Source organism: Xenopus laevis, chromosome 6S (assembly GCF_017654675.1).
Source record: "Xenopus laevis strain J_2021 chromosome 6S, Xenopus_laevis_v10.1, whole genome shotgun sequence".
Classification (NCBI taxonomy): domain Eukaryota; kingdom Metazoa; phylum Chordata; class Amphibia; order Anura; family Pipidae; genus Xenopus; species Xenopus laevis.
Window position 1 is genome coordinate 65,970,193 of NC_054382.1, and position 20,964 is coordinate 65,991,156.

At 33.8% G+C, this 20,964-nt stretch overlaps 1 protein-coding gene across 1 annotated transcript in view; it reads right to left on the reverse strand.

Annotated features, from left to right (window-relative positions):
• The window catches only part of cdh18.S (cadherin 18 S homeolog), a 355,950-nt gene extending 335,522 nt beyond the window's left edge, over positions 1 to 20,428 (reverse strand). Inside the window, exon 1 of the mRNA XM_018269418.2 lies at positions 20,244 to 20,428. The gene's annotated coding sequence lies outside the window, so the exon portion shown is untranslated. The remainder of the gene's footprint in view (positions 1 to 20,243) is intronic.
• Positions 20,429 to 20,964: the final 536 nt, after the last annotated feature.

Consider the following 20,964-nt stretch of genomic DNA (forward strand, 5'->3'; position numbering starts at 1 on the left):
GTCTGTCATGAATAGGAAATCAACGCTCAGCAAGAATAAGCTGTACAATATGGTAAAAAATTATTCTTCCTTCCACCTTTCTCATGTCAGCATTTTTGTGTGCACAAACGTTGATTTTGCTCTGTATAGAACATAAAACCACCTTCCCATAAATATGTCAGTCACCCCTTTGTGACTAAAGTAAACTAGAAATAACATAGGATTTAATTTCGCATGCTCTGGTCTTCTAAAACAGAGACTTAAGGACTGTGTAGTCAAATATTATACTTTATGTACTCTCTTCTTTAATAAGTACATTGTACAGTGTGCAAATTACACTCATTCTCTGAATATTTCTATTTATTAGTAAAAGTGCAAACCCCTCATATTACTTTATAGTATCCTTTAAATCAGCAGTAACAAAAGTGATATCTAATAACAAATGCCACAGCAGTGATAGTCTATCTTTTATAAATATTTATTTACTGTACATAAACATAGGGTTGGGGTAGTGGTGTTACTGATCAGCTTTATGGGATTTTTCCCCATTAATTGCAAATCCTGTTTCTTATTTACTTTGACAATTGGAATTTGAGTCAGTTTCCTTACTGACTAAATGAATGATGTAGAGGTTAGGATTTTCTTTTGCAGTTCACTATTGAGTGTGTCATTTTTCCTCTAAAGGTCCCCATAGTCGCAAAGATTTTTCTTTGGTGAACAACCGATTTTAGTGAAATGCGACCAATCCATCAAATTATCGTGAAGTTAGTGGGAATCGAACGATCGTACATCTTATGGTTTTTCATCCGACATCTGTCAGAAAATTGATAGGCCAGGTTAAAACATTTTTATCGGTCCCAGTGCAATCTATTTATGTTTGCAGGGCCAAGCAGGCAGCTAACCTCAGTTTTCCTGGCAATATCATCTGAAATGGTCTTTTTAGTTGAGAGACAAATCGTACATTTAAACAATTGTTTCAAGATAATCGTGGTCTCACAAAAACCAAAAGATCTTTTAAAGATCTTTACATCTATGGTCAGCTTTAATTAAAAGTTTACTGGAGCAGTAGCTATCTTCTTTGTAGCCTTATTTATGTAGTTTAGTTTGTTATTGTAAAGGTTTTTATTTTATTATCTGCAGGGGTGGACAAAGCAGACCCAGCAGGACTTTTGATGATAGAGAGCTTCATGAGGAAGGGGGTCCAGACCAATATAAAAATCAAATTGAGCCGAAACACGTTGATACACCAATAAATGATTTTTTGATACACGCTGGATGGCATCTGCTGTGAGTGCTTTCATGGACTGTTGTAATAATATATTTAGTCAAGTATATATATAGTCAAGTAGTCCAAAGCACTCACAGCTCATTCCATCATTTCAAAGTGGTAAAAATTCTTTATTCCACACTCACATCTACGAGTTTCAACCCTCACAGGGCTGTCATCCTGACTGTATTACTGTATTGTAGTACCTGTAGTACTGTATTTTCTATGGCTAGCACCCAGCCGTGATATTTTTGAATGGAGAGTGCCGTTGGAGTTTTATGTATATAAATATATAAATATATATATATATATATATATATATATATATATATATATATATATATACAGTATATATCTTGCTATCTTGCCTAACACTGTGAGGCTATGAGTCGCTTAAAACAGAGTTTTAAAATATTTGCTCTCTGAAGACAAGGTCTATGTTTCTGTAGTTCAATTATGGCAAATTTGATATATTTGTGAGTCTGTGATAATTATAGCAAAGATTACATTTTTGTGCATCTGTGATGAACATACGCTGTTATTATGATATGATTCTAGGGGTGCCAGATTGTGTTTCTTTTTCTAGATATCGCTGTGATTCCAAAAGTAATTTTCTGTTTAAATGGTCCAAATTCTCTCCCTAAAAATAAATAACATCCACTAGAATAAAATTTGACTTTTAAATTCATTGTTGACAAGTTTTTCATACTCCATTAACCTGGTTTTATAGTGTGGCTTCCATAGGACTAAGGAGACTATTTACATGTTTTCAAGTTAATTAACTCAATAATGGTCACATTTTCACAATGATAAAAACAGTGAGTGTAGTGAGTCTTCAAACCAACTCAAACAACTTATTAAAAATGACCTTTATTTAAAGCTACAGATGACTTGAGTCCTTTTTTTATTTATTTTTAACATTTTTACAGTTTTGTGGTTCAAAGAGGCTTCTTGCGAAATAAAAAAATCATCTAATGCATGAAGCGAGTCCATTCTGTAGTATGTGCTATATTTATCTGGTTTGCAACTAGTGATGGGCGAATTTGCACCGTTTTGCCGAAAATTTTGTGAATTTCCAGCGAAATTCGCATAACTATGAAAAATTCACGAAATGGTGCCGGCTTCTTGTTTATGACACTGGCATCCATTTTTCTTTTTTGACGCCATCGAATTTTCACAAGTAAATTTTCGTGCCCATTTCGTGAATTTATTCGCCGGCGGCAAATCGCGCAAATTCGCCCATCACTATTTGCAACCTTATTCCATCAACTTGACATTGACTTATTCCAAGTCAATGTCAAGTTAGTTTGAAGACTATAGAAAAGTAAGATGTACAGGTATGGGACCTGTTATCCAGAATTCTCGGGACCTGGGGTTTTCCGGATAATGGATCTTTCCGTAATTTGGGTCTTCATGCCTTAAGTCTAGAAATTAATTTAAACATTAAATAAACCGAATAGGCTGGTTTTGCTTCCAATAAGGATTAATTATATCTTAGTTAGGATCAAGTACAAGCTACTGTTTTATTATTACAGAGAAAAAGAAAATCATTTTTAAAAATTTGGATTATTTGGATAAAATGGAGTCTATGGGAGACAGCAAATCCGTAATTCGGAGCTTTCTGGATATCGGGTTTCCGGATAAGGGATCCTATACCTGTACTATGCCTTGATGTGTTCTGACTCTTCAGAAGAAACATATTCATTAAAAAGGAATTAACCTAAAACACAGTTTGATATCACACCAACATACAGTAAATCTGTTAACTTTCAAGACAAACATCAACCTACATTTTGTGAGTATGGTATTTAACATTTATCCTTAATCAAACAGCCTGTTCACAGCAGATCTAGAATATCAGATCAAGAGTCAGTGACTCTAGTGCTATTTCAGAGATGACTGCATTGGCTGACAGTATGAAATGGGAACTGAGTAAACATGAAACAAAAAGCAGCAAGCAATATATATCATTAAGATGTGACTGTCACACTGTATATAGAAACTCTTCTTTCAATCACAATGGATACGGAACTTTATTAATCAAATTGCAGCTCAGATGACACAGCTTTCAATCATGTATATCTTTATGATTTCAATTAAATGGCAAAAATGTGTTCATGACTGATACCAAGCAGAAGTTCACACTCATTTATTTGTCTATAAAAAGAGAGAGGGAGATTAAACAACATAAACATCAGTTTCTTGAAATACAATATTTTATGCATTCACAGCATCATGTATGCAGAGTATATGATAAAAATGGAACTAAGGAAGATTAGTAATTATCATAATCAAATCTGCATACTGTGCATTCCGGGTGGTTGGATGCTCCTGCTTTTCACTGCAGTTTCTGCACTATGCTTTATTTGGTTTCTTGGTTTATGGGGAGTAGTTATTGCCTGACACATTGATGGACTATTAAATTGGAGCCATTTCATTCTCTCTCCACTGGGATATTCGGTTAATTACTATTCTGGTTCAATGCTTTACAGCATCATATACTGTTTTGTCTATTGTTTTAAAGAGGTGAAATGTTCAATTAAGCAGAATATACTGTGACTGATTGCCATTGAATATCCATATTAATATAGTACAAGCACAGATTTAATGTTTACTACTCCAAGACTATAAACAGAAACTTCAATGATGTTCTGAAAATATTAAGCCAGGCATACAAAAGTATACTTAATATATAAAGAAAAACTGTAATTGCATAAAACAATAATAAACTCACAAAAACACATGTAAATAGAACCTATTCACTATTACCTATGCAGTTGTCTTTATAAAGTATTTGGAAAGCTGCATACATACAGCAGTATGTTAGACAGTAGAGCACACATTTATATTAATTCTACTAATGCTACTGCAGAAAAAGTGTCTCCATACCAAAACATTGGTCGTCAAGGCTGATCCTCCCCACTATAACTTTGTATGGGAAAGACCAAGAGAGATCAAGATCTCCAAGACCAGCATCAGTTTTTAAAGGTATAAGATTACAAGGAACAGGTTTTGGGGGTGCTACAAATGTAAGTAAGTTTGACATTCCATTAAACAGAACTAGAAGTAATAAGGGTTCCGAGTTTATGATTATAAAATCTACTAGATCACCATACCACACAAATCACATTTAATGGTCCATTTGTCATATTTTTGTAGGAGGGCACCTACCAGATTAATTGAATTATCTTAACTGTCTCTCCTGACTAAATCAATAGTTTCAAAATGAACCCCCCACCTGCAATACACTCCTATCTTCACAAAGAATGTTTTTCTTATAAAATTAGTTAATTAATAATAATAATTAAATACCTCATACAGATGGAATGAGTATAGTATCTATCCAAAACAGTGATGTTGTCAATTATATGCAATGGTTTGAATGGACTGTAATTTTCTGGACTTTGTATAAATGTTTCAATGTGCTATGTATATATAATTCTATGTATTATGTATGTGGGTGTACCTAAGCCTCATAACAGGACTAATGACCAGTCAAGTGTTACTTTACATTAGGGGTGGTTTCACTGGGGCAAATTCACTAAGATGCGAAGTTGCGCCAGGCGCAACGTCGCCGCACTTCGCCAGGCGAAGTTTTGCTAGGGCTCCGCAAATTCACTAAAATCCGAAGTTGCGCACAGGGGTAGCGTAAGGTTGCGAAGTTGTGCTAGCGTTGATTCGCTATATAAAGCAAAGTTGCGCTAGCGAAGGCTAATTTGCATACGGCGCGAAATTCAAATTTCAATGGAGGAACACGTATTTGCACTACAAATGCCTAGAAAACCTTCAAATCAGCAAATAAAAATTTTATTTTGCCCTACACATGTGCCCACTGTCTAGGTAAGTTGCCATGAGTCAGGAAATGTAGGGGGGAGGAAGGGGAGCCCCAAAAAATTTTCAATCTTTTTCAGCCTATCACCCATCATGTAGAAAACACGCCAGCGTTTTTTGGGACTTAGAAAAAAAATTTACTTTTTTTTAAACAATCCCTATCTACTCTATTGCGCTTCGCCAGGTCTGAGGTGGCGAAGGAAGTCTAGCGTAAAAGGTAGCGTTCAGTACACTGCGCAAGTTAGTGAATTTGCGTAGTTTCGTCGCTAGCGAAGATTCGCCTGGCGTAAGGTTGCGAAGTAACACTAGCGAAACTACGCCAGCATTCGTTAGTGAATTTGCGCAGTAGCGAAAATGCCAAACGCTAGCGAATTAACGCTAGCGTTCGGCGCTTCGCGCCTTAGTGAATTTGCCCCATTGTGTTAAACTCTATCACTTTAGTTAAAATCACTTATTATCCTTATTTTTTGTGGTTATATTGGAGGAATAAATGGGACAAAAATGGGGGAAAAAGTCTTTAGTGTGTGCAGTCTCTACTTTACCCTCTGCAAGTATTTTAAATACTGGGCCATTTATATTCTCAACTGAAAGAGGGCAGTATTGGATACAAATTGCATATTTGCTCTAACTATGTGTATACTGTAGTATCAGATAATTGTCTTAAAGTTAGAGGGTGATATATCAAGTTTGAATTTGAATTTTTGCCACAATTTTTTGCACAAAAACTCATAATTATCTTTTCAAAAACTTGAATGTTTGTATTTGTTAAGCACATAAAATTTGAATGTAAATCTTTTGCATCTAAAAGCTTTCAAGTTCATGTAGAAGTCAATGGAAGTTGTCCTAGGCATTGGCAATATTCAAGCTATTTTTTAATTTGAGATTTTCAAGTTTGTAAAGTTTTTTTGAGCTTGTAAACTTTTATTTTTTTTTTCAATCATTTGAGTTTTTTAAATTGTGTTTTTTTAAGGAGAAAAAAAAGTCTAAAATCTCACAAATTTGGTTTTTGAAAATGTATAAAATGCTGTTTATGGAACAGGACAAAAATTACAGCAGAAAGCAGAAAACATATTTATTTGTGATATTTATTTATTGAAAGGGGTAATTAAACATAAATTAAACTTGTGGCATAATATAAACAATAAGCAGTTACAATACCTCCCTCATAAAAAAAAATTATTTGAACTAGTCTAACTTTCCACAAAAATTATATTATAGCATAACACAAACTACATCCCAATGTTAATTTAGTAGTTATTGCTAAGCTAACAAAATATTGAAAACGTTTGTTTTTTCAAGAGTTTTCCTGTTTTTCTCTCTCTCTCTCTCTCTCTCTCTCTCTCTCTCTCTCTCTCTCTCCCTTATTAAAACTGGGATAAAAAACGGGTTACCCAAATAATATGGAAGGAATTACTTATGTACTTAACAAAATGCCTATTTCTATTTTCTGTTACTGTTTTCTGGTGGTTCCACTTCATCAAGAAATAGCTAATGGTTTTTGTTTTCTTTGCTCTTTCATTATAATGGAGAACTGATTATATATAAAATATATGTTTGCTTCCTGTGATATAACGTGAGAGACATAATCAGTTGTATGGACTCCCAATTATGCAATGAGTTTTGTAAGTATAAAGCCTATTTTATATTTGCTTTTAAATAAATTCCTGTGTTAGCTATTAGTTTACTTCAACAGCATTAATTGTTTATTGACTACCACTACAAATATTATAAACAAAATATTATAAACACACTTAGACTGTTCTTTATTAATACAGTAAGAACTGATGGAGAATGTAAAGAAAGCACCAGCCCACTATTCTTATTTTACTTGAAGGCCATTTGTCTTTACTCAGAATTTCTATATTATTTGCCTTTTCTTTTTTCACATTACTTGTATTTTGTTTTTCCCAGCTTTTATGCTAAAAACAAAAGTGCCCTTTCTGTGCTCAGACTGATCTCTCAAGGGAATTTTAGACTCGTCGATGTGTAGAATGTGAGCAGACATCTAGTCATGTATTGCTGAAATTGATTGCATGATGATGCCTTGCAATTATGTTATTTACCAAGACACACTAAATATAAACTTCTGCAAGGCATTTAAAAGTCATACATTAGGTTCTTCTTTTTTTACTAGTTCTTTTTTAGAAGTGGTATAAATATGCTGTTACTTGGGGAGGCACATTTATCAAAGGTCGTATTTAGAATTCATGTGAGTATTTTAAAAACTCCCCTAAACGCCCATAAATTTGAAATTCAACCAATCTCATTTTTAAAACTAGGATAAATTAAATCGACCCTAAAACTCAAATTTAATTTGATTTGAATTAAAAAAACTTGATTCAATTTTTTTCCCAATAAAGCTCGAATGTCAGAAAGGGTGCAAACAACTCCAAATTGATCCCTGGACCTCAATCATTGACTCAAACAGACTTTTCGACAGGTTTTAGATGGTGAATAGTCTAATTCAAATTTTAATAACCCCATAGTTGAATTTGACAGATTTGACCATAAAAAAAATTTGAAAATTCAATTCGAATTTTCAATTGGGCCCTTGATAAATCTGCCCCTTAGGGAAGGTTATATTTTCAATATTCGAATATTCCAAGCTATTTCAAATGTAAACATATATTTTGTAATGCACTATGATGTGTTTACTGATCCATCTAATACTATTCACCTGTAACAGATAGCACATATTTGGGTTATGTTTATTCATGCGTTCCAAAAGATCTTGCAATCCTTAGGTAAGAATTATCTAGTATAAGTATAAATCGCAGTATCACAATGATAATTTAAGCATATTTCAAAATACATAATTGTCGATGCAACCATTTAAAAAAATAACAATCTGACACAATTGTTAATAGATTTGTAAACACTGCATTGACTCCAATGCATTTTGTGTGAAACAAAGTCTGCAAAAAAGCCCACTGACTTGAATGTATTTTGTGCAAAAGAATGCCCATTGATTTCAGTGCATTCAACTATTTTTTAAATTTGTCTGCAGTTTTGCAAATTTTATGGTGAAGCAAAATAGGACAGATTCCCTTATTACTAACCACAAAACCACAATAAGGGCTTGCCAATGAAAAGATTGTACCTTTTATCATAATTTATGGCAATAGCATGAAAGCCATAAAGCCCTTGAGCATTATTTCATTTGGGTGGGCACCGAACAAAACAACATAAAAGAAACAAACAAAACAGAAGAGCATAATTTTATCTAGACATACAGTTCAGATGGATCATCATGTCCCACAATGTAAGTCAATTTAATTACTGTCATACCTTTTTAATTAAAATAAATACTAAGACACGTTGTGCCATGGTGCTGTCAAAACAATATTTGGTCCATATGGGAAATTGTGGAATTTCATAAGTGAAGTGTTTAGCTCAGAGAAAACATCTACAACTAATGTAATATTATATATCAGTCACTTTCATCTGGTAAAAGCAGGATATGTGGAACCTATGTAAAGCTTATCTACAATAAAAAGGATCAAACAGCTTTAACAATCAGTGGATTAATAATAATAATATAATAATAATAATATAATAAGTTACTAAAAGAAAGAAAGGATGGGTCTTTTTTTACAGTAACCTGCTACTTCATCTGTACACAAATGGCAGACACAACCTTAAGGGGCAGATTTATCAAGGGTCGAATTCCGAAGTAGAAAAAGCTTCGAAATTCGACCATCGAATTGGAATACTTCGACTTCGAATATCGAAGACAAAGGTTTTTTTACATTGAATTTGGCTATTTGCGGACGGAGTAAAATCGTTCGATCGAATGATGAAATCCTTTGAATTGAATGATTCGAAGGATTTCATTTCAAAATTGCTCTAGAAGGTCCCCATAGGCTAACATAGCACTTTGGCAGGTTTAATTTGGCGAAGTATTGAAGTCTACGTTTTTTTAAAGAGACAGTACTTCGATTATTGAATGGTCGAATATTCAAACGATTTTACTTCGAATCAAATTCAAAGTCAAAGTCGTAGTATCCTATTCGATGGTTGAAGTATCCAAAAAATTACTTTGCATTTCGAATTTTTTTACTTCGAAAATTCCCTCAAATTCACTTCGACCCTTGATAAATCCGCCCCATAATGTATATGTAATATAACACAATCATTTCAAACTTGGCTGCCACAATTTTTAAATATTATTTGCGCAGAAGCAAAAATTCAAATGTTATGACAGATTATACTAGTGAATATTATAATTAAGTAAGCATTAACAAATAGTTTTCTTAATATAGGTTATGTATTATTTTGGAGCAGTCCATTATAAGTTTAAAGTCATCACACATAGCATTTTCAATGAGAGATTTCACTTGCTTCCAATTGAGTTTCTGTCTAAGATGTGAAGTATTGTATGTCAAGTGGTACTAATGTGTGTTCCATCTGCTGAGCAGTCTGAAAGACTTCAGTTCAATATATGAGTAATTTACCAACTGATATACTTAACACTTCGTAGGAGATCTTTTTAACTTAACAAATTTTCATTTTACTAGATGGATGCTATCTTATCCTATTGTGCATGGCTACACCTAAAAGTTACAGTTAGAGATACATTTATCAAGGGTCAAATTTCAAATTCATGTGAGTTTTTCGAATGAATTTGAAATTTGACTGGCCAAAATGTATTATTAAAATCAAATTTTTAAAACTCCAACAAATTTAAACAAACCGAAAACTCAAATTGAATTCAATTCTTTCAATTCAATAACTTGATTAGAGTTTTTTCTCAGAAAAAAAATTGAATGAAGGAAGGCTGCAAACATCTCCAAATTGATCCCTGGACCTCTCCCATTGACTTAAACATTAATTTGAAAGTATCTAGCATAGGTAAATCTAAATCAACTGGAGTTGCTGAGTAATCATTGAAGACGTTTCACTACTCACCCGAGCAGCTTCTTCAGTTCACCTGACTGGTATGGGAAGTTCTCGGCATATAAACTTTTCCACTAATCCAATCACAATGGCACATTGTAACTCTTCAAAGAGGTGAGATATGAAAATTACCTATAATAGATATACCATGACCTGGATGGATGAAAATCTTCATAGTCATTAATTTGGAAGGTTTTAGGTGGCGAATAGTTCAAATTCTTAAAGGGCCAGAGTATGAATCTTGAAAATCGAATTCAAATTTTTAAAAAACTCGAATCGAGTTTGGCTAATTCTCTAGTCGGAATTTGAAATAGAATTTTCAATTCGACCCTTAAGAAATCTTTCCCTTCGTATATGAACTGCAATATTTCTTGTATTTGATATCGATGTTGCACATCATTTTGTAGTGTCCAGCATCAGTACTGATACAGAAAGTCCCTGTTTACTTGCATACCAGTTTAAAAGAACAGTAACAGCAAACAATGAAACGGTCTTAAAGGAATGAAAATAATAATGCACTGTTGTAAAACTTGTGTGTTTGCTTCAGAAATACATTTATAGTTTATATATAAAAAAGCTGCTGTGTAGCCATAGGGGCAGCCATTTGAAGCGGAAAAAAGGAGAAAAGGTAGAGGAGACACAACAGATAACAGATAAGCTTTGCAGTAAACAATGGGATTCTTCAGAACTTATCTGTTATCTACTGTGTATGCTGTGCTGCTCCCATGACTGCACAACAACTTGTTTATGTAAACTATAGTTGGGAATCTGGGCAACAGTGAGCTATTTTTTTATTCCTTTAAAACACTTTCATTTTTTGCTGTCACTGCTCCTTTAAATACTGTAAAGTCTAAAGCCGGCCATTCTGATAAATAACCGTTTTCCTCCAAAGCTATTTGTTAAATTTCACTTTTCTGATACTGGCCTATTCCTTGAAGTAGGAGACACAAAGTAGTAGAAAGACTGCCAAGTCAGTGTGCCCAAATGGTAAGCTGCACAACAACGCAGCAAGAAGGACAGCAACTCTTAAGGGTGCTTAGTTAATAATTATTATAAATGTGTGTTCACTGCCTTAATAAGTACTGCATTTGGTTAATGTCACATTCAGACTATCTCTGGCCAAAAAATGCCCTTTATTCACCCATATCCTATGTCATTGACACAAGTAAAAACTGCATATAAATGTTCTCATCAAGAAAATGTACATTTAAGAATTTTTGGATTTATATTAAAGCCAGTGATTGGGGTATTTTGATGTCAAAAATGCACTGCTAGTTGAACAATGTGATGTTTTGTTCAAAGCATTTGGTAGTTAGACAGCTACTTGTTTTATGGATCCCTTCTAGAGGGACTATGGAGTTTAACAATAGAGTAAGATAAAGTTACAGCAAATCAAAAACATTCACCAATTCAGAACACACTACCATATAATCGCATTCTTATAAATGTATTTAAATAGCATCAAATGATGAGCTTCGTGATACATTGCTTCATCTGTATGCTGATGAAGCAATGTACATAAAAATATACAGTACATACATAAAAATAATTTACCAGAAACAAAGCTTTTCTACTCAAGAAGACAGACAATCTATGACTGAAAGAAAGAAAACAACTACAGTACATTATATGTAACACAAAATTAAGGAAGTATTTATAGCACATGTAATAGATTCTTTGGGGGTCATTTATAAAATTTGTGCATCGCATATTTATTTACAAATGGTTGTACTGCACATGCTTTTTCCTGAACGCTACTATATTGCACTGTTCTGCCCGTCTTTCTAACTTAAATTCTCAATTTGCGAAATTGTCTTATGAATATTTTCTCCGTCACCAAAGTTGTGTCGTAATTCAAACACCATTTGCGGCTTTTATTTACATATTTAAAAAGCTCTTATAGATATTTGCATTGTGAAAAAAAAACGCATTACACTCTTATTCAGCTTTATAAATGTAACCATGCACAGGGCAAATACATTCACTGCGCAGACCAATTTGCCCTGCATTCCACATACTAGATTCATGCTTGTACATTTTTATAACAAAATATATATGGAAGAAGTAGTTAAATTATACCAACCAATCAGATATTTGCTTTGAAATAACACAACAGTAAATACAACCTGCTGGTTGGCATGGGTTACTATAGCTAGCCAATATTTAAATGTCCTTATGAGTTTACTGCAAAGTAGATGCAGTTGGTTGTTGTGGATTACTAGAACTAGAGGAACATTTTCACCTTTTATTTCATGAACCATCTTGTAAACCTACTGAAGCATTTCCATTGTCTTATGGTAAGCTTATTGTTCTGTACTGCCTGGTTGCATTGGATATTGCTGGCCATTGGAATATAAAGTATTGTACTGTACTGTATATGGTCTTCTCAGTTTTCTCCTGTGCCAGTAGCAGTAATAGGGTTGATGAAAGCTTTTTATTGATTTCTTCAGCTTTACTGAATGCAGACCTTTTCTATTCCTTCATGTAAATCCAACAGTTCATTGATCAGAAGTGTCAAAAGTGGACCACAACATCTAAACTGCACACACACCTTAGTATATTTATAACAGTATACTGTTTAAACTATGGAGATAATGTAATTTCCAAATTAAAAAGAAATGTTCAAATGCACTATTAGTTAAAGGGGTGGTTTACCTTTAAGGTAAGTATGTTATAGGAGCTTTCAACTGGACTATAGCAGTTTTTTAACTTGACAAATTTTTTGGTAGTTTCTGAATTATTTGCCTTCTTTTGTCGACTCTCTAACTGTCAAATGTGGGTCACTGACACCATCTAAAAAACACATGCTCTGTAAGACTACAAACTTATTGTTATTGTCACTTTTTCTTATGCATCTTTCTATTCAAGCCCTTTCCTGTTCATATTCCAGTCTTTTATTCAAATCAATGCAACTGAAAAACGAATACAAAGTAACTCAGAATATCTCTCTCTACGTCATACTAAAAGTTAATTTAAAGTTTTGAAACCTAATGAAAAAAGAAATAAAAAAGTGTACAAATTTCACACATGCATCTGGTAGGGACCTTATTGCCAATGGAGTTTTTTACCTAAAGTCTTGAAAAAGTCTTTCTGCCTATGGGTAAATGTGCAGTGTCTGTCTGTTGGACAATTGTTAGAGTGCTGCCTCTTGTATTAATATTGTTTGTAAATATAAGAAGTAGCACGTTAACAAATATACATAAAAGGAATGGGATCTCTTATATAAAAACCCCATATCCCAAAAGCTCAGAATTAAGGGAAGGCTGCATCCCAGGGTGTCTATTTTAAGAAATGAATCAGATTTTTTTTTTAATAATTTCCCCTCTCTCTAGTAATAAAAAATAACTTTGCTCTTGATAGTAAATAATCGGCAGAAATCCATATTGGTTGCAAAAACTAGTCCAAATGTCAATAATTCAAAAAATTACGTTTTTTTCACAATAAAATATAAATTTAAAGTAGAAAAAAATCTAGAATTTATCGAGATTTATTATACCCCGAGGATGGAAAAAGTCTGAATCCAAAAATCCAGCATCTCAGGCCTGCCAAGGTTGTATACAACTCAATGGGAGAGGTCCCTATCCTATTTGGAAGTTTCTGTGGTCTGTGCTGGAATTAGCCAACTATTTTGGACTTTTCAGGCAAAAATATAAAAAAAAAGCCAGAAAAAAATTGAGCAATTAGGGGGAAAAAAATCTGAAAAAACATTTAGTTTTATCTAATTTTTCCCTGATCCAATTACATTTTTTAATAATAAATAAGGACAAATCGTGGATTCCAAATTTGGATTTTGATAAATAAGGCCCTTAATGTTTAAGGGGCAGATTTATTAAGGGTCGAATTGGAAATTCAATTAGAATTCATTTTATCAAATAGTTGTTTTGGTTAAAACTCACAAATTCAAATTGGAAATTATCCAAACTCGATTCGAATTTGAAATTTGAGAATTATCAAACCTTTACCCTAGAAATAATTCAAATTCAATGATTTGCCACCTAAAACCAGCAGAGTTAATGTATAAGTTGATGGGAGAGATCCAGTTACCCATTTAAAGATTTTAATCGCCTTCCTGACATTCAAAAAACTTGATTCGAGTTTAGTTAAAATAAAATCAAATTTGATTTGAGTTTTCGAGTAAGTAACATTTGTTTGAGTTTTAGACATTTCAATTTGTTATTAAATAACCTTCCAATAGGATTTCAAGTATATTTGAATTTATTACAGTAATAAAAATCTCACATGAATTCGAAATTCGACCTTTGATAAAATGGGCCTCCCCATGTTTATTTAGTAAACTTTTAGTAGGATCTAAATGATGGAAAGATCCCTTATTTGGAATATCGTGGGTCTTCGGCTTTCTGGATAATAAATCCCAAACCTAAACATTCTCAACATGCTTAAAAGTCAAGGGTCAGGTTTTTGCAGTGACTTTTTCACCACACAGTACATTGAAGTCTATGGGTGTTTTTTGAATGCTGCTAGACTCATTTATCTATAAATCATTTAGCTCCACAGCAGCTGCTCAGTTATACATATCCCTTCCCTGGCTCACAGTCTCAAATTCAAATTACTAACACTCATATTAAGGCCCTTAACGATGAAATCCCTCCCTAAGTTTCAGTTCTTGTCTCAAAATACACTCCCTTCACACATCGTATGCTTTGCTTCTGATCTTTTCTGTCTTTTCCTCTCATCACTTTATCCCATTCCTGACAGCAAAGATGCCTCTTAGGCTTCTGTCTGTCTCTGCAACTCTCTGCTTTTAGCTACCAGACTCTCCCCTTCCTTCCAAACTTTTAAATGCTCCCTAAAGGTCCACCTGTTTAGGGAAGCTTAATCAATGTGTTTTGATTAATCAGACATTAATGTATCATAAATTACCAATTTGTTTCTTTAATCCTTATGTATGAATTGTACCCAAACCCTTTAGATTGTAAGCTTTTGAAGGAAGGACCATCTAAGCTTATTTTTCTCTGTAAACCCTTATTTGTTTGCAATCCTTGTTGGTTATAAATTAATGTAAACTGCTGCATAATTGGAGATATATGACATATAAATATGTCCTTATATTCCCTGCAAATTGTGTTTTTGTGTATTGTTGCGTGTAACATTTTTAACTACTATTAAAAACATGGAAAGAGACAAATGTATGCAAATATTTTACTTGTTTTATTTTCAGAGCTCCTAGGTATTTTATTGGCTTTTCTCTGTCACTGTCTGGCACAGATTATGAAAGAAGATAAAATGTTTTTCAACTTCAAACAATATAAGAAAAGTAAATACAAGAAAATTGGTCAGGTTAAAACATGGCATTATAGAAGGATTCTCAGTGAACATCATAATCCAGTGCCCTGTTGTGAACAGTTGAATGGCTTTAGCAATGCTAAAAAGGACTTATAAATGCATTTTGTGCTTTTAGATGAAAAATGTGTAAGTGTAATATAATTCCCTTTTCATATATATTGAAATGCATGTATATCTGTGATGATATCAGTTTGATCTTGTTTTTATTAGTAGTAGTATAAGTAGCATTATTACTACCTTTAGTAGTAATGACAGTTGTATTGTTTAAATCTATATAATAATTTGGGTAATTTGGAACTTTAACAAATTTAAACAGTGAAATGCGCAGAAACAACCATGAATTCAGAAGGCCTTCCCTAAAAGCCTTCTAATCTAATGGGGCGATGGGCCGACACACATGGTTTCCAGTTGTCAGTGAATTTTGTGAACTAAATCTTCAAAGATGTCTGCTTGCTATATTTACCTGTATTTCTAAATTATTTTAATTGATATTTGTAATTGGAAAGTTTTGTCTTATTTTGTTCAGTAAAGTGAAGTCACCCTTTTATTTTATGAATGTATTTTAATAGTCCAGAAATAGCAAACACTTTGCTGAATTATTTCTTACAGGATTATAGGACATATTAATTAGAAAGCTCAGAAATGTGGCATTGCCATTTTCCATAGTATCCTATTTAAAAAATGTATTATTCAATTTTTATTTTCTTTCTAACAACAATGATAATACAGAACCTGGTGTTAACTAGACCTTTGGCACCAATGTCTGACAGCTATGAGTTATTGGTGCAGTGTTTGTCCTAAACCCATATATAAACCCCAGATCTGAACTCATTTACTGATCATTGAATATCAGCTGCTTGGGAGTTATGATTCCTATTTCCTATTTGTTTATTCTGGTTTCTGACCCCTGCCCTGGTCCTATCCCATGTATTGATTACCTGGTTTTGACCCTGGCTTGATTCCGTTGGTTATTGGTTTTGACCTGGTCCATCTGACAATATGTTGTATTTACTTGGTATTCCAAGAGTTACAGTATATGTTTGACTTGCCCCAGTGGAAGTCTTGTGCAGTAAGACCTAAAGGCACCTGAAGAGCTTAGCTTGGCCAGGACCAAAGTCAAATATGGCTGCTAGTGTTAGAAGATCTGCCCAGACCCAAATCAAGTTACTCTGCTGGGGGTTGGAATTGCCTTACATGACACAATCCAACTAGATTTCTCCAGTAGAATCCACAGTAAGTACATCATAGTAAGAAGCAAATTCGTATCTAGAAAACCCATGGTTTAAAGCATTCTGAATAAGATCGCATACAGTATCTGTAATACATGTGAGTGGTATATGTTCAGGGCAGCAGGCTCTAAAAAGAGTTAAGAGAGTAGTTATGAGGAACTGATGGCTTACCCTATTTACATGTAGGGAAAGTATACCTGACACCAGATTTAACCTTTATATAAGGAACAAATCAGCTTCTTTATTATTTAGTTAATCTGTTTATGAGGTTTGTTCAGTTGACCTCAGAATGCAAACTCACATGCACTCTGCATGCATGACAAGTTGTTAATCACAAGCAATGGTCATTCTGCCATGTGACCATGGCCATAATTTAGCCATTGGCTAATGAAACTTAGGAAAGTCAAAAAGAAAGACTGCAAGTCTGCAAAGGTAAACTGTTAATTCCTCCACAGTGATTTCTACATGCTGCAAGATCATATATGCATATAAAGGTACGAATTACAGAAAGGCTGTCTCCCATAGACTCGATTATAATCAAATAATCCAAATTATTAAAAATGATTTCCCTTTCTGTGATTTCTGTAATAATAAAATAGTTCCTTGTTCTCAACTTAGATGTTATTAATACTTATTGGAAACAAAACTAGCTTATTGGGTTTATTTAATGTTTACATGATTTTCTAGTAGACTTAAGGTATGAAGATCCAAATGACAGAAAGATCTGTTAACCAGAATACCCCAGGTCCCAAGCATTCTGGATAACAGGTCCCATACCTGTATAAACCAATATTATATATTGAGGACCCATTTTTTTCTTCAAGTTCATCCAAAAGTCTATTTAGCAATACCATATTTGAATGTCCCTTTTAAACATGATTTAAATTAGCATTTTTTAAAAAATTAGTTGTGACTATTTCAAGTGCATTGTTGTTTTTAATGGTGTAAAAGAAAATGCATATAGTTCAATCCACTCTGTTGCTTGGTCCCGGAATTTATGTTCTCATAAGTTCATAATGTTTCCATTATTGTTGACTGTGATGTATTCCTAGTTATTTCAGTGAAAGAGTTGGCAGAAGAAATACTTTCTTAATTCCTGTTTTGTACTGAAATTAACTAAAATGTCATGCTGATTATAAGACTTTTGATGTTTAGCTGCCTTTTCTAGAACTTATCAAAACAATGAAAATGCTTTCTTAAGCTCTTGAGAATTCCTCTATGAAAATCAGTCAAGCCTGCTGACTCTTGTTTTTTTTTTGAATGAGATAACATAACCATTATAATTATACCATAATAACTGAAGGTCACATTTTGATTAATTGCATTAACAGAGCACTATATTGAGGAGAGAACTACACTGGGTTGTATGTATTGGGTACAAGGAAGTGAAATGTTAGCATTTTGCTTATGATGGTATTGTGTTTCTTTTTAATATACTCTCTTATCTCCACAGATTGACTAAATATAATACCCAGTTCAAAGCAACATGAATCCGTTCTTTTTCTCTTCTGGAAAATGAACTTGAATTGCTTACTGTAGATTTCAAGGTTATGTTTTCAAATCCGAAGAAATAAATACAAATTTCCTAAATTAATGCAGCAGTTTAAATTCTTTTCTATAGTACATCCACAACCATAGAAACAAATTTATGAAGCCTGATTATGCTAATGATGTGCATATGTAAACATAAACAGTGTTTCCTGCAGACACACTATTTCTCTATTTTCACCTTCTCTCTTATCCTGAGTTTCGCTCTCTCTCTCCCCCTGTCTTTCAACCTCTCTCTCTCTCTCTCTCTCTCTCTGTCTTGACATGTGCTCTATATGCTGAAGATGTTTAATGACTTCCTAGGACTATTGATCCCTAAATTATTACTAGGGAGATATAATTAACACATTCTACTGACAGAAATGCGTGTTTTTTCTGAGAAAAGGTAATATTTTATTTTTTTGGACAGCCCTCATCAAGAAAATCCACTGCTTTGTTAAAACACAGTTGCTGTATGTTTTTATAATTAGAAAAAAAATCATAATGGCAATTAATACAATGCTCAAGAGTGGATGCAGTTAATCATTTTCCTAGAATTTAAAAGAACTGACATTTTACATATACCTTTCTTATCCCTGTAGTATATGGGGCTTTGGTAAACTCTTTCTCAATGGCCCATATCTTCTAAGTAATTATATTCAATAAGACATGTCTGAGTGCTGAGTTGCATATTCTTGTCCATTTCAGTAAATATCCTCTTGGGTATTTCCTATTCCTGTGTGTGTGTCTTATCACCTGCATGTTAGATGCTGCCTATGATGAATAGACACAATAATGAGGTGTGCAGTACTTGCATTAGCCAGCACATCTGTAATCCCTCTCTGCATATGTTGTAGAGGCTTTTTTATGCGTTAAAACTGCTACTAGTTGACATTAAGCTACATATGTTGTGTAGTATATATATTGTGGCAAATGATAATCAGAAAAATTAAATGATGGCTGTCAAGGAACGCAGCTTAGCCTTAGACAGCTGTGAGTGTGTTTGTGAGACATGTAATACTTTTGTCAAATACGTACGTATATCTTGGGGGGGAGGTGTACAAAAATAATACCCATCAAGTTTATTTTATATTTCTAAAGCAAATATAGTGCAGATAGTCTATTCTTGTAAATAAGTAATAATTAATGCAAGCTTGTAAAATACATATTTTCCTACATGACATAAATACTCCTTAGCAGTGTTTATTGTGGTAGTTACAGACATTTGTACTAGACTTGGCCACCTAAAGATGTCTTTGTCTTCTTCTTGACAAATATATATCTCAGATTTTACATGCAAGGGAATATTCTAGCAGTACACTTCTAGTGTTGTCTCCAGGCATTTAAGCCCACATTAATATACAGCATTTAGCAAAACAATTCCTAAATATAATCTGCACTGCCTATCGTACCAAACGAACAGACCAAAAATCCTTGTCATATGCAATATAATTCTGCATTTAATTTGGAAAATCCAGTGTAAATTTGCATCAACACAGTTTCCATATGTTGTAGGGAAATAAATAAAAAATGAGCAAGTGCTTTAAATTTGCCTTAGTCTTCTGGGCTTTAAGTTTAATTGAACACAATAACTTGCTGTTATACATTCAGGTCTATTCAGGGTTTAACAACACACATGATTTTATTACTAAATTATGCATCTGCATTTTTAGAATATATATACACACACATACATAAATATTTGTCCTGGACTTAACCTGCCTCTATTTAGCCGAGAAAGAGTATCCAGGTGAAGTTTGCACACAGTTCACATTTGCACAAGATCACTTGGTAATTTCCACACAAAAAACCCCCATATCATCAGTAATTAAAAGGTTACTCTCTAATAAATGCCTGGCATTTCTGAGCAGTACTTTTAGTATCTTTACTGAACCATAGGCTAAATCTTTAATTACGTAAGTCTTCCCCTTTATAAGCTCAGCTGTACATGCCACATCTCTGTATGTTTAGACTGAACTACATACAGACAAAAAGGAAGCTTTCAGCTACTGGACTTGTTAGTTAGCACACACATGAAACAAAAGGCTCTGTGCGGCACACTTGGGATAATGCCATATAGAAAATGCAGTTGATTCCATGCATAGTAACATCTTGCCAAATATAAATGACCCTGCATAGACTGTACCAGTGTTGCCCTGCAGTGTAGATTATACGCTTGAATAATGAAGTGCTGTTTAATTTAACCTTACCTTGGCTGACTTGCCCTAAACTGCTGTCAACGAACTTATTTTTTGAAGAAGAAAATAGGGAGTTTCTTACTGCTCCCAGCACAGCTGCTCTTATGTCCTCTGAGAGGCAAGCGACTCCAGCACTGTGCACCTTCAAAACCCTCAGCTTGTCTGCTGTGCTGCTGCAGCTCACTGGGGCTGCTCCGATTGGTTACTGATCACTGCCCTGCCTCCATCCTCTCCTCCTCCCATCTGCTTTCTTAGCAGTCTTTCCTCTTTGCTTTTCTTATCCTCTATGCTTTCCCCCCTACAGTATGCCTAAAACATTGATATGACTCACACTATGGCTTGGAAGAAGCAGACAGGTACACAGCAAGTCTGTATCCTACTAGATTCCAGTCTGAACAGCCTTATGGGAGGGGTTTTAGTGCAGGGCACGAGCAGGCAGTAGCTGCAAGGTCCTAAGTAATAACAGCTGTGTTGCTGGCCGTGGTACTGAGCTGTAGAAGAACTGACTGCTGCTAAATTGCTTCAAGTTATAGAAACAGAGAACAGAAAGGGATAAACAAATACTGTTTTGTTGCATTTTTTTAAACATTGACATGTTTAATTAATGTATTATGCAATGCCTGTTGGAATGACATTTTCTTTGTGCAAAAACAGTTTGTAGGTGGAGGTTCCCTTTAATATATGTATTTCTGTGGTGCTGAAATACATGTATTAAAGGGAACCTCCACCTACA